Below are 18204 nucleotides of genomic sequence, written 5' to 3' on the forward strand. Positions count from 1 at the left end.
TGAAATAGTTGTTGCTGTTCTTTTTTTATTGTTTGCTGCTGGAGTTCATGGAAATTGGTTTAGGTTTTATTCTATATATACACAGTATATTTGCAATGGGCTGTTTTTAACTACTTTGCTAGCCATCCTGGGTGCCTAAAAGGTGGGATCCAAATGTATTTAATTAAAAAAAGAAAAGATGTACTTACAAAGTATAATTGCAAAGTTATCATTCTCTGTTTGAGGCTAATCATGCTTTTGAACTTGCTATTCCAGAGTTATCCTCCCTTGTGTCAAATGGAGCCACTCTTAAGTTAGAAATCTGAGCAGGTAAGAACATTTTGCATGTTGCATTGATACAGAAAAGCTGCTGCAAACTCTTTTTGTACTGTTAATGGTGGGATAAGGTGGATATTTCTGTGTCCGCTGTTCATGGCGAGAGGTTGCCATGTGTGTAGTGTGTATGTGTGTTTAGTAAGAAAAAGTGGCTGAACGAAATAGGTGGTGTATAAATGGAACAACCTCTGTGTACAAGAAGCTGCTGGACGTGACCTAGAAGTGAATGCAAACAATTAAGGTCCCCATAGATTAGATTCACCATGACCAGTGGTGCTTTGCTGGCCCCTCCCCTATCATGTAGCTTTGTTTGTTTCATGAGTGATAAGCTATTTTCTATGATTCCCCCCACTCTCGTGTACGTGAATCATGAGGACATCTTCCAATCATCTACTTGTTTCCTTGAATCGCCAAAAAACATTTGCCCACCCCTGCATATGCAATGCTTGATGTGGGGAAGTGTGTTTGTCTCTGTGTCCTTTCTCCCGCTTCTCTTTGCAGTCCAGGCAGGCTGGTGGATCAATATTTATCTTCTGTGTTGGCTGCACATGCTCAGCGTGCCAGTGTTGCTTTCTGCTTTTGATGCAAATGAAAAACGGTGACAGGAGGTGCGGCATCCTTTGATTCATTTGAGATGGGCCAGGGTTGAAACACTTCTGCCCCTTAAGGAGGACATTTAAAATGTCCGTAGGGACTTTCTATGAGGAAGCTTAGGAGGGTTGTGGAGAACAGGCGGCAGGAGTCTAGACAGAGTAGAGGAGGTGATTTAAGAGTGCTTTTTGTGTGGAGACAAAGGCTTCCTTCTCACTGAGGTCAATGTGTGTCTTGAGCTCACATGACTGAATGCACCTCCATACATTAAACAAACACTCCTGCGCATAGAGCTCCGGCTATTGAGCGGTATAGAAATGTAATAAATAAATAAATAAATAGAAAGCTAGCATTCTGGGGATATAGCTGAAGTATCCTTTGAGGGATGTGTATTGTGCAACTAGGTTTTTCACCTTGAAAAAGAGTGGTCTGCAAGAGTGCCCTTGAAAAAGGTTTTTTTTTATAACCTGAAACGCGTTGGGCTTTGAATAAAAGACATCACAATCTTCCAACTAGCCGTGCTTTTGTGTTCAGCTACATGGAGGTTCCCTCCTTTAGTCTGCACGGTGTGTGGGTGCCCTTCCCACCTCGGCTGTTTGGTCTAACAGAAGCAATCCTTCATTCGGGAGGGTTGAGTGGTTGTCTACGTGTCTCCTTGTGATGACCCATCAGGAGAATTAAATCACTTTTATTGCTTTTATTGTTTTATCTCGGGCTGGTATATGTCTTACTAGCATTTATTGCCCTTAAAGTATAGCAGCTTCAAGGTATTTCAGTGAGGAGCCAGTCTGCTGTTTTGTAGCTAGGCACAGTTGAAGAGGTTCCATCTTAAGTGGCGGCAATGGATTGTGAATTATGATTCATGGAGCAGGCTGTGACTTTATAGCTTTTAAGCTTGGAGCTCTTCCATTTTTGATGGATTTGTTTTGGGCCTTTCCTGTCCCTGGTGTCGTCTCTGCTTGTCACATGTCCTTTTTACCTAGGCTTATTCCCTTGGCTCATGAATTCCTTTTTGCTTTCTAGTTTATTCACACGGCTTCCTTCAGTTCTCCATTTCACTCAAATCTAATTTCCCTTTCCTCCCCTTCCTTTATTTCCCCCCTCTAAGAGATACACAATTAAATAAGCAACATACTTTAAAAAAAATTAACTCAAAAGCTTGCGTATTTATACACTAATTCTGTTTAATGAGACAATGCTGCCCAAACAAAAAACATGGCTGTGGATAAGGATTCACGTTCTTTCTTTCTTTCTTTCTTTCTTTCTTTCTTTCTTTCTTTCTTTCTTTCTTACTATTTGTTTATTTAAAATTATTTTTAGGTCACCATTAAGGTTAGTAGATTCCTTAGGAACCAGCCTTGTGCTGGGTTGAAGATTCTGATTCTAAGCACCAACCTCATTTTTCTGTTAGGGTGACGTCAACTTTGGGTTAATGTCAACCAGGCACACAGAGCGCTGGGATTATGGCTCCTTTGAGGTTGGCAATTTAGCCAGCAAGGGGAAGAGCTGTAGTTTATAGGTTGTTTGCAGTCAAACAAAGAAGTTGATCTCTTAGTAAATAGCCTTTATTAAGTGAATCAGCCAGATCGACAGTGCTTCCTATTACAGACTTTCCCATCCTCCAGCAACCTGGAGTTAAGATCTCTAACTACATATATTACCAGAAGATCCCATTGATGGGTACACTATTGCTAGGAGAGTTGCAATGAAACTGGTGTCAGCCAGCAGTACGAAACCTGAGTGGCTTTTCCAGTCCTGCCCTCAGGGAGGATCTTGTCCTAGGGAGTGTCATGTCTAACCCTACTACCCTGGTTTTGGGAGAAGATGTTTCAGGTAATAAATCAGAATCAGATTTAGAACTAGAAGAAGCAATGCCAGACACCAGCCAGCCTGTACCAGTGGGGAAGGAAGCTCTCACGGCGATTCCCCAGCTGGGAGTCAGCCCTCTCCAGAGCTTATCTCCTCAAGGTCAAATCCTACACACTCGGTGGGAAGTGAGGTTTCTTCCGGAGGTGAGCATCCTGACAAGCTAGCTGATGCTAGGGTCTGCCGGAAGCTCAAACGCACAGGGCAGAAGGAAGGTGTGAGAAAGTCGGTTCAATTACGCCAGAACCTGCATCTGCACCAGGCTCTCTGAAGATACGGGCATTTGGGAAGGGGCTTCCTATTCTTCTTGAGCGGACAATTGTCTTGCTTAGTTTCCATAGTTTTGCCTAGGGGGACATTTCCAAGAGGTTAGGCTCTGTTCAGGTAGAAGAGACGTTTGTTGCTTAATAGCTTTGTGGATTACTTAGCAAGCCTTGTCATTTGCCTCCCATCGAAAGCAGGAGTTTTCTGAGAAACATGACAGGGAGTTTAATGGGCCAACCATTTTACTTCCCAAAGTTGCTCCTCCCTCTTCACCCAACATTTGATTCTGGCGTCCATCACTCCCAACTCCTCCCTCCCCATAAGTCCTTGCGTTCCCCACAGACGGAGAAGTTTCTCTTTGGTTTTGAACCAACTGATTAAATGGCACCTGGAAAGATTCTTCTCTTCCACTGCCTCCCTGCTATCTCCTGAAACCTTGGTAACTCACCCACTGCTTCAACCTCTTCTTCATTGGACTCCGAGTCTATTCCCACACCCTCTCGGGATGCTTCTGCAGAGGTCCTGAGCCCAATCTGTACCTAGGTCAGGCACATGCTAAAGGTTCCAGGTTTGATCCCTGGCATCTCCTGGTAGGGCCAGGGAAGACTCCTACCTGAAAACATAGAAAGCCGCTATCAGTCAGTGTAGACAATATACTATCTGGGATGAGGAGACAGCGAGGGGGGAGGGGGATGGAATAGAATATCCTGGAAGAGTGCATGGCTAGCTGGCTGGCTGGGCTCCTAAACAGGAGCAGTCTATGCTGCAACGTTTTGTTGCAGTTCCCATTGTACGATTTATGAACAATCCCTTCCTTTCACTGTGTGTAACCACAGCTTTCCCTCCTCTTCTCCCCACAAACCTGATATGGTTAGGGCACAGAGTTTCTAGATTTTAAGGGGGCCAGTCTTTGATTCCAGCCCCTCTTCATTCATGGATCGAGCCACGATTCCGGTGGAATTTTTCAAAGCTGCCATTCCGTTTGTAAACACCGCAGTTGCAAGCTGCCTAGCTGAAGCCCGGATATGCCAGAGTAATGTTCCATTAAGCCGGCCGGAAACTGATTGCTCAGAGGAGTCGAGCAGCTGCAGATAGATGTGATCTCCTTCTCCGTAAAAACTCATGCTGCTCCGATTGCTTTCACGACTATGGTACCCAAGGCCCCCATTTGCAGTGCCAGCTGAGCAAGTCTTCACCCTTCCTCTTGATTGCACACCTGACACAGATGGGTGGTTTCCTGACATTTGTGCAGTCATCGTCCCCACTCTAAAAGATTGACATGCCTCTCCTAAGGCTTAGTTACTGGCAGGTAAGTGGCTTAAGCTAAAATATGCTGGGGTTTGCTGTTGTTGTTGCCACCTTTTGGCCTTCCTTGTTTTGCCCTTCCTCTTTGGCTCTGCCTCATTTGCCTCTGGCCTTGCCCCTTTGGCCATACCTCGAGGGGATCTACACAGCGTCCTGAAGGCCTCCAGTGCACCCCGAAACTCCTTGTGTAGATCCTGCCTACCTGGCCAGAAGAGGCGGAGGAGGAGGCTTCTTCTGCCGAGCTCTCCGACCCGGGTGGCTCTTTCGCTGGCAGCAGGAGGCTGGCGGGGAGGTGGGCGGCGGCGGCAAGGACGCTCTAGGCACCAACTGTGTCACTCACTCAGAGCCGTTCCTCCTCGCATCTGACAGGAGCCCTGGGAACTTTTCGCCCCGTCCCCGCAAGGGTTGATGCGGAGCCTCCTCCTCCTCCTCCTCTTCTGGCCAGGTAGGCAGGATCTACACAAGGAGTTTCGGGGCGCACTGGAGGCGCACGCAAGCGCCTTCAGGATGCTGTGTAGATCCTCCCCTCTTTTCATAGAATCATAGAATAGTAGAGTTGGAAGGGGCCTATAAGGCCATCGAGTCCAACCCCCTGCTCAATGCAGGAATCCACCCTAAAGCATCCCTGACAGATGGTTGTCCAGCTGCCTCTTGAAGGCCTCTAGTGTGGGAGAACCCACAACCTCCCTAGGGAACTGGTTCCATTGTTGTACTGCTCTAACAGTCAGGAAGTTTTTCCTGATGTTTTTGGCCTGGCCCTTTAGCATTTGGCCCCACCTACCATTGGAAAGTGCCTCCCAAGAGTTTTTTTTGGTGAGGGAGATGGAATCCCTAAAGGCCATGGCTGCTTCCCCAAACGTGTGTGTCTTACTGCATTCAGGATCCAAATTTCCACAATTATTTCTTTGCCAAATTCTAGTTTCATACTACAGCCTTTGGAGAAAGAGATACAACCCATACTGTCCCGTGGCCTGTACACTTACCATTTGGAATAATCACCACAGGCTCAAAAACCGATATTCCCAAAGCAGAGTAATTTAGCATGTCAGGACCAGTCCTCCTCTCACCTCTGCCACCCATATACCTTCTCTTAATTTGCAAAAGAGATACATACATCAAGCTTTATATAGTACTCTGTGGTTCTTTTGCTAGCTTAGGTGATTTGGGAAAGTGCCTGGGTTTTTTTATCTTTTAATTGGGCAACCACTGAATATTAAAACAGCCCTATCATGCAGAGTACTAAATTCTGAGATGCTCTGAAATGTAAAATCATTAAATGGACGTTAAGAAAGGATGGGACTGAGGTCAGTTTCTTTGTCTCCTTTGACAAGGACAGAGATCTAAGTGGGTTTCTCTAAAAATTCTGCTCGTAGTGTATTATGCTTATTTAGTCTACGAATGAACTTGGGTGGTTGAGTGCCAATCATTTCAGAAGTGAAATGGAGACAACCAAAATGAAGTAGTGCCTTCTACATACTCAGGGTGCATCAAAGGTATAGAGAAGTACACACATTTGTGAATTAAAATACATAAGATGCACAATGGGCCATACATAGGAACGCCCATGCCCACATTTATTTACACAATATACTACTGCCTAATGTTACGGTATATACAATTCATAATGGCAGGAATTGTGCTGTGTATTTGCCGTGTGTATAATTTTGGTTCCAATTGTAGGCAAGTGCCTTTCTTTGCCTTCAGTTGCATTTACCTTGAAATGAAGCCGCTATTCTCTTTTAGCCCTTTTTGAATTTTTTGCAATGAAAATAGCATGCTTGTTGATTATTCAGCCCGTTTAAAGCAAGATGGATTGGAACAGAAATAAAAGTACCTTTCCTCAAAAACTTCTCCGATTCCAAAGGCAAGAACATAAGCTTAGAAGTTGAAATGTGAAGATTTGTCCTGTCAATTAGCAGCACTTAGAATACAGCTAAAGTATTTTTTTGTTTACCAGGCCTGTAACTATGGCAATGACATCCAGGAACCCACAACAAATATGATTAGTGTCTCTGAAATAGTTTCTGGTCCACAAACTTTAGGCCATAATGTTAGTCTTTAGGGTGTCACAAGACTCTGTTGTTTTTGGGGAAATAAAGAAAGGGCCTTCTTCCCTCCTGACTATGGGTAGGAGCACCCAAAGGAGGGCTTCTGAGGAAGTTTGTGGTACATAGATGGCTTGAAGTAGGAGAAGATGTTCCTTCCCCCACAAGCTGTTGAAGTTTTTTTTTTTTTTTTTTTTGCTTTTTCAATGTAACGTTGAACAGTAACAATTCCAAATACAACACATTTGAGTGAATTTCTTTACAGTGTTTCTGATCACTCAGGATCTTTATTAGGCACAAGAAAGATTATTTGATAAACTTGTCATTCATCATCTTAATAATCCTAATAGATCTCGCCATAGAGTTCTATGTGTCTTAGGAGGTTGCTGTATATTCTTCTTGGTATTAGAGAATTCAATGAATGGGGACCATATTCCATAAAAAGTGTCAATTTCCACTTGGCTGATTTATACCTGAAGATGTGTAGTGAGTTTCTCCATTAGTGTAAGGCCCCAAATTTAGTGTTTCCATAAAATAAGAGAAAGTTCATTTGCTGATTTCTAGTTAGCAGCTATGATCAATGTGGCTCTTTAGGTCTAATTGGTGTATTAGAGGCCATATAAAGACACAGTAGCCTCAGTTTTTCAGATTTTGTTGTGTAACCGTATGGTAAAATGACCATATAAAAAGGAGGACAGGGCTCTGCATTACAACCCAAATTCATTAAGTCCTCCGGCTGCTTTCAGGTGCTGTGAATGAAACCAGATCTCTAAAACCCAACCAACCCTATTTGCTGCTTTGAAGGGTAAATGGTATTTATCTCACAGATAATAGGATAATTAGGCAGCTCCCTCTGCTATAAATATTTTGGATTGTAAATTTGGAAGAGGTGCTTATTAGTTTTATATCCCCCACCCTGCCTCAGTGAAATAATCTGGAGTAATGAATGGTTTATGGGAGAAGCATAAATCAACAACTTTCATGTCAGTATTGTTTTACGATATTGCTCATTTCATTGCTGGCCATTGCAAACTCCATCTCCTCAGGATGTTCCTTCCAAGCAACCCAGTTTAGGCTTGGGTCCTGATTACTTAGTTCAGCAGTTTACCTCCCTGTTTGCATGAAAATAAATAAAAATAAACTGCTTAGCCCTGTGTGTGTGTAGGGGGGCATTAAAGAAAATATATTTCCAGATGGGGATTCTTCCTCCCACCAGCCTCCTACTGGTTGGAAATTAAAATTGCAATTAAAATGTCATTCCCCCCCCCCCCCCAAGGGTCCCCTACTCCCAGTAATCTGTTTTGATTAATCTTGCAGCAAAACCTTACCTCTCCCTTGGCTGTTTTTTTCTCTCCCCTGGGCATGGCTCATTATCTCCTGTAACTGGCACAGAAATGGGATGTCCAGGAAAGAGCCCTGTCCTTTTTAATATGCTCAGTGTCGAGTGGTGCAATTTCATAAACATCTGAAATGCCAGAAGTAAGGCCTTAGCTAGACCTAAGGTTTATCCTGGGATCGTCCTGGGGTCGTCCCTGCCTGCTCCCGGGATCCCCTGTGTGTCATTTACATGAACAGGGATGACCCCAGGATGATATCAGGATAAACCTTAGGTCTAGCTAAGGTCTGAGTCTAAGAAGGTGAATCAATCCACAGGATAAATCAGGTTGGACACGGCCGGCCCTACCATTAGGGAGAATGAGGTGGCTGCCTCAGGAAGCAGATTCTCATGGGTGGAGAGGGTGGCCAACAAAGGAGACATTTGCATAATGTTTGCATATGCAAATGAATATGTAAATAATACCTGTAATGCAAATAGAAATAGATCTCATCATAGTGAAGAACACTAATCAGGTGACTTATATGTCTGCTCATTTTCCTGTCCAGGTCCTAGCTGCTTATGGAGAGCTTCAAGGTTCTTGTTGCTCTCGCTCATTATGATTCTTTGACTTTAAACTAGACTTGGAGCAGACAGCCCTTCAAACAGAGGACTGTCATGTTCCAGTTCTCTAAAATAGACGACTGTCCTTTGTAAAGTAGGATCCCTGGCCACTGTGCACAATTGGGACAACAGAGACGCATGTGACATGTGGCTTTGCCTTGCATCCCCTAAGCTAGCTTGCTGTCCGTGGGTGCAGTAGAGAATGTTGTTCTGTCACCAGTGTTGAAGTAAGTTCAGTTCACCTCTCTGTGCAGTTGCGGTGGGGTGTGCCATCTTGTCCTTTTGCTCCGGCAACAGAACACCTTGGATTAGCCATGGTGTAGAGGAAGAGTAAGCCAAGCTAGCAAGATAGGTGAACTAGGACTAGGCATTTAGAGGAACAGATAGCAGGCCAGAATGTTATAGAAATTAAAGTTAATGAAATTAAAAGCAATAACAGCCGCAACAACATTTTTTTAAAGCAGAAGATAAATATCAAGGTGGCATGGAAGAGGGCAATTTTAAACTCCAGCTTAAAAATGTATCATTAGGAGTAAAACAAATAGCAAGCTAACCAAATGAAAAGGCATGAGAGTATAAAAAGGCTTTTGCCTGGTGCCAGAAAGCCAACAAATTTGGTGCCAGGCACACCTCCTTGGGGAGGGCATTTCACAGTTGAAATGGGTTTTCTAAAATATCTTGTGGCCCATGAATTCCATACAAATTGCATATTTTGTCAAGACAAATTTTCTTTTCTGTCATGAATCTACTGCTAGTAGATTTCTAGTGTTTTGGGAGAGGCAGAATAATTTCACGCTATACTTTCAATAATTTGAAGGTTGTTGCATCCTTGACTCCTTGGATGGTCTGTGAAGTGAGAATTGCCACCTACATTTTTACAGGATCAGGGTTTTCTAAATTTGTAGAACTGCCTTCCTCAACCTCACACTTTCGCAGTGTGTGGGACTAAAACTATCATCATCCTCTGCTAGCAGTACTGGTGATGATAAGAATTGTAGTGCTACCCATCCCCATCCAGGTTGGGGAAGTTGTAGAAGCTCTCTGACACCTGAAATATTAAGAGTATTATTGCAGAACTTTTCTCTTTCCCCTGAGACTTTTATTCTTCAGTACAAAGAAAAGGCCCTCTTCTTAAATCAAAATGTGTGGCGATAAATATGTCTTCCATGAGCAAAAAGGAACTGTTCTTTGCCTTGCTGAGACACAAGAGCTCTATCTGTATTATCTAGATTTACGGATATTTTCCTGTTGTGACCTCCTTAAAAAGAAAAAGAAAAGAAAAAGTCTTGTTTGTCTTGGCTGATGGTTTTCTAACCTTGTTATGAAGGTCACACTAGAAGTTGGCAGGAAGGTTCTCCTGCGGTATTTAAATTATGGCTCTAGTATTTATTATATTACATGGGTTTGATGCATGACAGTATGATTGTCCAGTGAACTCACAAGGTGATTCATGAGACCAAATTTTATAGTGCTTATGCTGCTACCAAAGGCAGCATTATGGCCCTGGCATTATGTGTTACAACTCTACTATAGAACCCAATTAATTCTCATCTGAAACATCATTAGGGTACCTCCTTATCTAAACTTGTGAGTAATTGTGCACGGGTGGAAATCTGGCCAGCCTCACTTCTCCACCTGAAAATAATTTTGCCATTCCTGAGGGAGGTGGGAGCCAGCAGTCACAAGCAGCTAATGAGCCCAAGCCACAAAGACGAAATAAATAATGTGATTGAAGACAGAAGGAAGACAGTAGAGCATAGACAAGACAGCCTATGTGTGACGCTGTACAACAGACAGGCAAGTTTTGTTTTCTAGAAATTAAATCTCTGAGTAACTGAGTTGATGGATTAATCTTGTCTCCAGTGCACATAGGTGAATGCATATGTTGCACCTGAGTACTTCAGATACCATGCAGTGCACCAACCTGGCATTTCTCTCCCTGAAGCTCCTGAAGTATGTTTTGAAGTTCATTGAAGGACAACTGGTCAAGGATATTTTTAATCAGCCTTGTATTTAAGCACTAGCCTGGTAGTGGTAGCCATGAGTGAGAAGGCATTCTGTGCAGGGGAGTGAGCAGGCTGGCAGAAGAGAATGGACGAAGACTCTATCCTTCCTCTGTGCCCAGCATAGAAACCAAATGGACTGCAAAAGGAGGGAAGCTTAGTGTAGCAATGCAGGGGACTTCTGGAGGAGGAATGAGGCTTTCTGTCCTCTTTTACTAGGTCCCAGCACACCAGTTTATTTATTTTTTTGCAAGCTAGTAAATTATGTGGGTTTATTTTACAAGGCTGTTTCTAACCAAAAGAATAGACACTGTCTTGCCTCTTAAATCAATGGAAGACAGGTTTATTGCAGAGTAAGCAAATGCAGAAGGTGGTGAAGAGCATTCAGTATGCAGAATATTGGGGTGGGTCTCAATCAGTAATCCTGGATATGCAATTTACAGTGCAATCCTATGCATGGTTAATCAGAAGTGAGCTCCATTGACTTCAATGGTGCTTACTCCCTCATAAGTGTGTTTAGGATTGTAACCTTAAAGATATATATATATATATATATATATATATATATATATATATATTCTATACCGCCCAATATCCAGAGCTTTCTGGACAGTTCACAGATCTGGGCTCCACAGAGTTCTGGGCTCCACAGTTCAAGAAAGATGCAGACAAGCTGGAGCATGTTCAGAGGAAGGCAACCAGGATGATCAGGGGTCTGGAAGCAAAGCACTATGAAGAGAGACTGAAACAACTGGGCATGTTTAGCCTGGAGAAGAGGAGATTGAGGGGAGACATGATAGCACTCTTCAAATACTTGAAAGGTTGTCACACAGAGGAGGGCCAGGATCTCTTCTTGACCCTTCCAGAGTGCAGGACACAGAATAACGGGCTCAAGTTACAGGAAGCCAGATTCTGGCTGGACATCAGGAAAAACTTCCTGACTGTTAGAGCAGTACGACAATGGAACCAATTCCCTAGGGAGGTTGTGGGCTCTCCCACACTAGAGGCAGCTGGAAAACCATCTGTCAGGGATGCTTTAGGGTGGATTCCTGCATTGAACAGGGGGTTGGACTCGATGGCCTTATAGGCCCCTTCCAACTCTACTATTCTCTGATTCTATGATTCATGAGCCAATCAGCATACAATATAGTTTGGAACTCTTCCACTGCAGACATAGCGTGTGTGCAAGAGAAATGGATGTGTTTATATGAAGACCCCAGAGTATGGTTTGTATGACATTCTTCAGATCTTTTAATGTGCTCTTGGCTTGCATGTATTTGCAATCTTTTTCTTTTTTTTTTAGAAATTAAAAGCAGTTCCCAGTTACCACTAAAAATAGTTAAATTGAACACATGGATTTATTAAAAGCTATGCTCCTCACCCTTATGGTCGAAAGTGTGGATTTAATTTGGAGTTTTGTTTGATTGTAGCGCAGCTTAATCTGTGAAAACAGGTAGAAGGCAGGAGTTGATGAGACACCAGCATCAGGTTCTGTTTGCTTTTCTAATATAAATAAATCTGGTTTCTATTTAAGATCTAATCCTCAGCCTGCTATTACTGGATGAAATCCAGACCAGGAATTCCTCTATAATCCCATTAATTTACCGCCACGTGCTGTCCTGTGTGTATACCCAGCCTAATTAAATGATGCCATGGTCACACGCTGCAAATTTTTCTTAGCGTGGTGGTCATAATTTATGTATCATGTTTTGAGATGTGAAGCCTGAAGAAAAGAAAAGGAACAGGCGCAAAAAGCACTTAACTTCTAAGTTTGGGATTTACATGAAGTTTCATGAACAAGAACAGAGGAGGAAAGAAAAAACAAACTTTCTAAGAAAATCTGTGTGTTCTTGAAACATTAAAAAATGGAAATGGAATTGTGATGTTCCCATGAACTGATAAGTGTCCCGATTTTATATGCATTGGCATATTCTGAAAGAAACAGTGGAGGCTGATGGCCCTGATGTCAGTGGGGCAATGAATCTGCTCTGGGTTTCATTCAGTTTCATTCATTTCATTTTCTTCCAGTCTGTTTCCGGGCACAATTCAAAGTGCTGGTTATGACCTATAAAGCTCTATATGGTTCGGGTCCAGGTTATTTGAAAGAACGTATTCTCCCTTATGAGCCTGCCCGTGCTTTGAGATCTTCTGGAGAGGCCCTTCTTTCAGTCCCACCTTCTTCACAGGCACGCTTGGTGGGAACATGGCAGAGGGCCTTCTCGTTGGCTGCTCCGGTGCTCTGGAACTCTCTTCCTGGGGAAGCTAGGCTGGCTCCCTCCTTGATGGGCTTTCGGAAGCAGGCTAAAACTTTTTTGTTCAAGCAGGCCTTTGGAGAATAATCCAGCCCTCCATCTATGTTAATGTTTTATAATTTTGTTGTGTATTTTTTAATTGTTTATGGTTTTGTTTCCCTCCCCCCCCCATGTATATTTTAAACTTTGTAAGGCCGCCTTGAGGCCCAGCATTGGGCAAAAGGCGGGATACAAATAAATATAATAATAATAATAATAATAATAATAATAATAATAATAATAATTCAGAACTCTAAAGGAGCTATTCTGACTGATTCTGTCAGAAACGTTTCCTGCTCCACTGACATCAAAGCCAACAACCTCCACTTGAAGGAAGTACATAGTTAGGCATGTTACTGATTCTATCCAGTATTCCCATCAGAGCAGGATTTGGGGCAGAATTCCAGGACCCAGCTCAGCAGAATGAACACCCCACCTCCCAAAATGTAGCTGTGCTTTCTTACCACGTTTTGACATGTGTAGTGAAGTCCATATACCTATTAAGCCCAGAGTCTAAAATTCCTTTACTGCACGGAGCCCAGCGTGATGGAATCTCATTTGGCATTTCTAAAGGTCTTCTAGAAGGGATGGAGGTGGGGAAATGTGTTTATGATTCCAGAAGGCAACTTGTCCTAGTGGCCAGGACTGTTTCTTTTTGGCTTAGCTGGGCAAAATTCTTAATGATGCTCAACTTATGTACACCGCAGGAATTTGCAGCTAACCCTGCCTCCCCGAAAGCAGCCAATTCTCCTTGGAAGTTTGGTTTTGAAAAATGCAGAGAGATTGTTGGTGGTTAGATTACTTAGCTTCCAAAGAAAGCCCACAGAGATTAGTAGAAGCATTTGAATGTAGCCCTCTGGAAATATACGCCAGCAAGGGAGGAGTTGGTGACCCTTTTCAAGGAGTTTCTGATGTATCCTTTCCTTGTTGCTTTATAATTCATTTTATTTATTAATGTATTTCTAAATTGCCTTTTAACACTCAAAAGCCCTCACAAGGTAGTAAACACCCAGTAAATAAAACCTAACCATATAGTAACACAAATAAATCAGAACCTTAAAACATATCTACAAATTTCTAAAATGAACAGTGCTAAAAATCATATGTTTCTGCCCAGTTGCTAAGATTGTCTATGGAGGGTCTTCTCTCGGTGTCACTGCTCAGTGAGTGGCTACCTGGAAAGAGTCTTCTTTGCTGTGGCCCCAGGCTATGGAATGCCCCTCCCAGGAAAGCTGCCTGGTGTCTTTATTGTATACATTTAGATGCCAGGTAAAGCTTTCATCTTTAAACAGGCATTTTTCCTGTTTAACCTTTCCTCTGTTGCTTCATTCATTTTACGGCTGGCTCCACAATGTTTTTAATATTTGTTAATGTTTAACACTGTATTATTTTGACACTTGTAATATTGCATTATTTTTATTTTGTTTATTTTTGGGGATGATGTTTATGATGATTGCATTTATATCCCACCTTTTTTCCTCTAAGGAACCCAAGGAGGCATACATAATCCTCCTCCTCTCCATTTTATCCTCACAACAGAGTCTGTGACTGGCCCAAAGTCACCCAGAGGGTTTCCATGGCTGAGTGGGGACTAGAACCTGGATCTACCAACTCCCAGTCCGACACTTTAGCCACTACACTCCCACTGGCTCCATTTTGTTGTTGATGTTCTTCTTGTTCTTGGTTTTATGATTGTAAATCACTTTGAGAGCATTTGCTAGTTTAGTGGCATACAAATCTAAGAGACAAATAAATAAAATAATCAGGACAGTATTTAATAAAATGCAAATTGAAATAAGAAAGTGGTTTTATTCTACTGTTCACTGCTTCAAAATCTTTGGATCTGGAGAGGTATGCAAATATTGTAAATAAATAAATAATAAAAATAATGTAAAATGGTGGTTGAGGAGGCAAACCCGCTGCATTCCATGAGCCATAAACAGATATGATCTACTAATACAAGTACACATTTACATTCAAGTTATTTCAGATCAAGAATCCGAATAGCCCAATTTAAGCAGGCGGGGAAGTCTAGTTGCGGTCCAGGTTGTTAAACAGTTGGTGGCCAGTGGCTACTTACTCAGAACCTAACCCTGTGAACTGACAGTGAGCCAAACAAATGCAATACTTTGTATTTATATTAAGATTCTTAAATGCACAATTTATACTTACCGTATTTCTTCAATTGTAAGATGCCATCGATTGTAAGACGCACACTAATTTCAGTACCACCAACAGAAAAAAAGCTTTGATTCTAAGAATAATAATCGCACCTGCGATTCTAAGACGCACCCCGTTTTTAGAGATATTTATATGGGGGGAAAAGTGTGTCTTAGAATCGAAGAAATATGGTACTAGTAAATCTGGAAGTTTTTAAAGAGTGAGCAACGAGAGTGGAGAGTTATAACTTCTTTTCTTGATCGTAATTCTAAAACACTCAATAAAACAGAATGTTCTTTAAAAAGTAAGTAAAAAGCTTATGTTAATGCAACACCAACCAGGCAGGTCAGTGTTTTCAATTTTACAACTGAAGATTGACTGTTTCCACTATTTGTTTTAGCTGGTGAGTGGAAAATTTAGTAGATGGCCTTTGCCAGGTGTTTTCTGAGCACAGCACCTGAGGCAGATGCCTTGGTCACCTACCCCTAATTCTGGCCCTGGCATTGGACATGGATAGTGGGCCAAAAACATTATCAAGAATTCTTACTAACAAACGTAAAAGAATTCTAAGTCATATCTATTTGTATTTGAATGACATCTTCAGTCTTTACATGGAATACAAGTTACATAGGCTACATGTTCAGATGTCACAATAAACCATGGCTTATCATGATGGGAATGAGCCTAGCCTTTCCCTAGGCTTGTACACTAACCACCACTCCACCTTCTCTGGCACAGTTCAGAAGCATACACTTCCATTTTTTAAAATCACTATGGCTTGTCATGTCATCTGAACCTGAGAAACTGTGGTTGATTTAAACTATGGTTTGTTTGAAAGAAGCCAACTTCAAGCCATGGATTATGAAGCTAGCTCATTTCAACAGTAATTAACCTTAACCACAGTTTAGACTCAGATAACATGCTGAACTGCAGTTAATCCAAAACAAAAGCAGACATTTATGGCCTCCTCCTTGTAGTTCTTTCAGAGGAGGGATTGGGAGGGAAACCCACAAGCCATGGCCAGTGTGGGGGTGGGGAGTTTGTTCCTATCAAGATAATCATTCATTTATCATGTTTTCAAAATGCATTCATTGATTTGCGGAGAAAGAGAGACAGAAGAGTTATTTAAAAATGCTTAGAGTAACAAGATTGACTCCAGGTTCTGTTCATTTTCTCAAAAAGTTTAACCAAGAGTTGCAAACCTCATTTTCATTGTCATCTAAACTGTGCAAAAAGAGCTACTTTTTTTTTAAAAGGCACTAGCATGCTTTTAAAAAAAGAAAGAAATATTTTTCTTAAAAAGTATGTTTCTTTGGCACATTATAACTGAGGAATCTAACTGCAGAGTTGAGTTTTGCTTCTGTTACATGCCTGAAGCACCACTGACCTTAGTTGCTTCTACCTGGAAAATTATCTTCAGCTGACAGCAGAGTTCAAGTTTAGTTTCCATAACAGTGAACTTCTTAAGGCAAAATGCAGATGGTGGAATGGATTATGTGGAATGGATTAAATTTAGGTAGCAGAGGAAATATGCTGCAATATATAAAATAGGGTTAAAGTTAGGGTGGGCAACTAATACCCATTTATTTATTTATTAGCCAGCTAACTTGCTAGATTTGTATACTGCCTTCCAGCCATAGCATTTTTCATTGGCTTTCACGACTATTGACCCTGATATCCAATGCAGGCCTTCTGGGGGTGGCCCTGGTGGCTGCGATGTAACTCTTTGGGGGGAAGTGCCAGAATTAATGGAAATATAAATATAAATGGTAAAAAAGAAGGGTTATAAACATAATCATACCAGTTAAATTGTCTCTAACAGTAAAGAAGGTTGTACTGAATCCTGAACTTTTATTGTTCCAATATAAAATAAAGAGATTCATTTTTTTCTATAAAGAAATTATTTACCGATTGTCCCTCTCTGACTCTAATCGTATTAGTTAATTTCATCATCGAAGTCATATCCCAGACCCTTGCACAACAATCAAAAATGGTTGGAGGATTAACTCTCTTCCACCTATAGCTTTTTGCCATATGCACAGCTATCAGAAAGTGAATAGGCATTTCCGCATCATTAACTGGAACTATAACTTCAATATATCCAAATAAAAACATCTAAGAGAGCTCAAGAACTTCAATTTTCATACTTTCATCTTTTACCATCCTCCAAAATTTTTCAATTCTGGGACAGGACCAAAACCATGGTCTATATTTGTCTGCAACTTCTGAACCAATCCAGCATCTTAAACACTAAAAAAAAAAATGTGGCATAAGCTTTCATGGTCCATAGAGCACTTTGTCAAAGGCAGCTTGGGTCTTAACAAGCTTATTAGTCTTTAAGATATCACGAGGCTCAAAGAACAGGAATGAGAAAATACCCTTATTGATTAGCAGATTCCCAAGAGACATGGATCCCATGTTGATAGAACCATCCTTGAATGAATGCACAGTTCAAGGGTTGAGAAGCATCTTTCAAAACCATTCTAATTAGTATCATCAGTAGCGACTGCTAAGTTCCATGGTTGCCTAGGAAATATTTGGCTTTTTCAACTGGAGGTTTCATTTCATCAACTGTACAATAAAATACTAGATTTGCAGGGAAAGCTTGAACATTATCCCTTCAACAGAAAGTCAGATCTTTTCTACTTGATGCAGCCTCTAATTTAAGTAAACTTTGGCTATGACAGACAATAGCCCTTGGTCTCTCGACAGATCTCCCAGCATCCCATTGGTGGTTTTTTGGTGTGTGTGTTTTTTTACCACAAAAGGCTTGAAACTTCTTGCTTTAAGTCAGACTGAAGTCGGGAGGTCACAGGCCTTTAATATCAAACATAATACAGATATATGGCAAAGGGATATAAATCCATATTCACCCTCCTACACGTTCCAGCTCATGAGCCAGGGGGACGTAGGCAAACAGCAGTGAAATGCTAAGGAGCATGAGAGGAGGACTCTGAAAAAGCCTTCGAAGGAATGGAGAAGAAGGAGAGGCATTTAATAGGGCTTTGCCTGCCTTTCAGGAATGAAGTGTGTGACTGAGGTGTATAATAAGGAGAGGGGCGGGGGTCTGACGGAGCATCTATCATTCTTTGTGGAGGGAAGGTGTCTATAAAACAGCTATTGAAAGCAATCTATGTGAGGATCATGGGAGAAGGAGGTGGAGAGGAGATCCTTATACTAGGGTGACCATATGGAAAGGAGGACTGGGCTCCTGTATCTTCAACAGTTGCATAGAAAAGGGAATTTCAGCAGGTGTCATTTGTATATATGGAGAACCTCGTGAAATTCCCTCTTCATCACAGCAGTTAAAGCTGCAGGAGCTATACTAGAGTAACCAGATTTAAAAGAGGGCAGGGCACCTGCAGCTTTAACTGTTGCAATGAAGAGGGAATTTCACCAGGTTCTCCATATATACAAATGACACC

At 41.8% G+C, this 18204-nt stretch overlaps 1 protein-coding gene across 4 annotated transcripts in view; it reads left to right on the plus strand.

The window, feature by feature from the left end:
* The first annotated feature begins 254 nt into the window (after positions 1–254).
* The window catches only part of ARVCF (ARVCF delta catenin family member), a 356383-nt gene continuing 338433 nt past the window's right edge, over positions 255–18204 (plus strand). For all 4 annotated transcript variants that reach the window (XM_063144150.1, XM_063144148.1, XM_063144149.1 and 1 more), the window contains exon 1: positions 255–309. The gene's annotated coding sequence lies outside the window, so the exon portion shown is untranslated. The remainder of the gene's footprint in view (positions 310–18204) is intronic.

This window comes from Elgaria multicarinata, chromosome 18 (assembly GCF_023053635.1).
Source record: "Elgaria multicarinata webbii isolate HBS135686 ecotype San Diego chromosome 18, rElgMul1.1.pri, whole genome shotgun sequence".
NCBI lineage: Eukaryota > Metazoa > Chordata > Lepidosauria > Squamata > Anguidae > Elgaria > Elgaria multicarinata.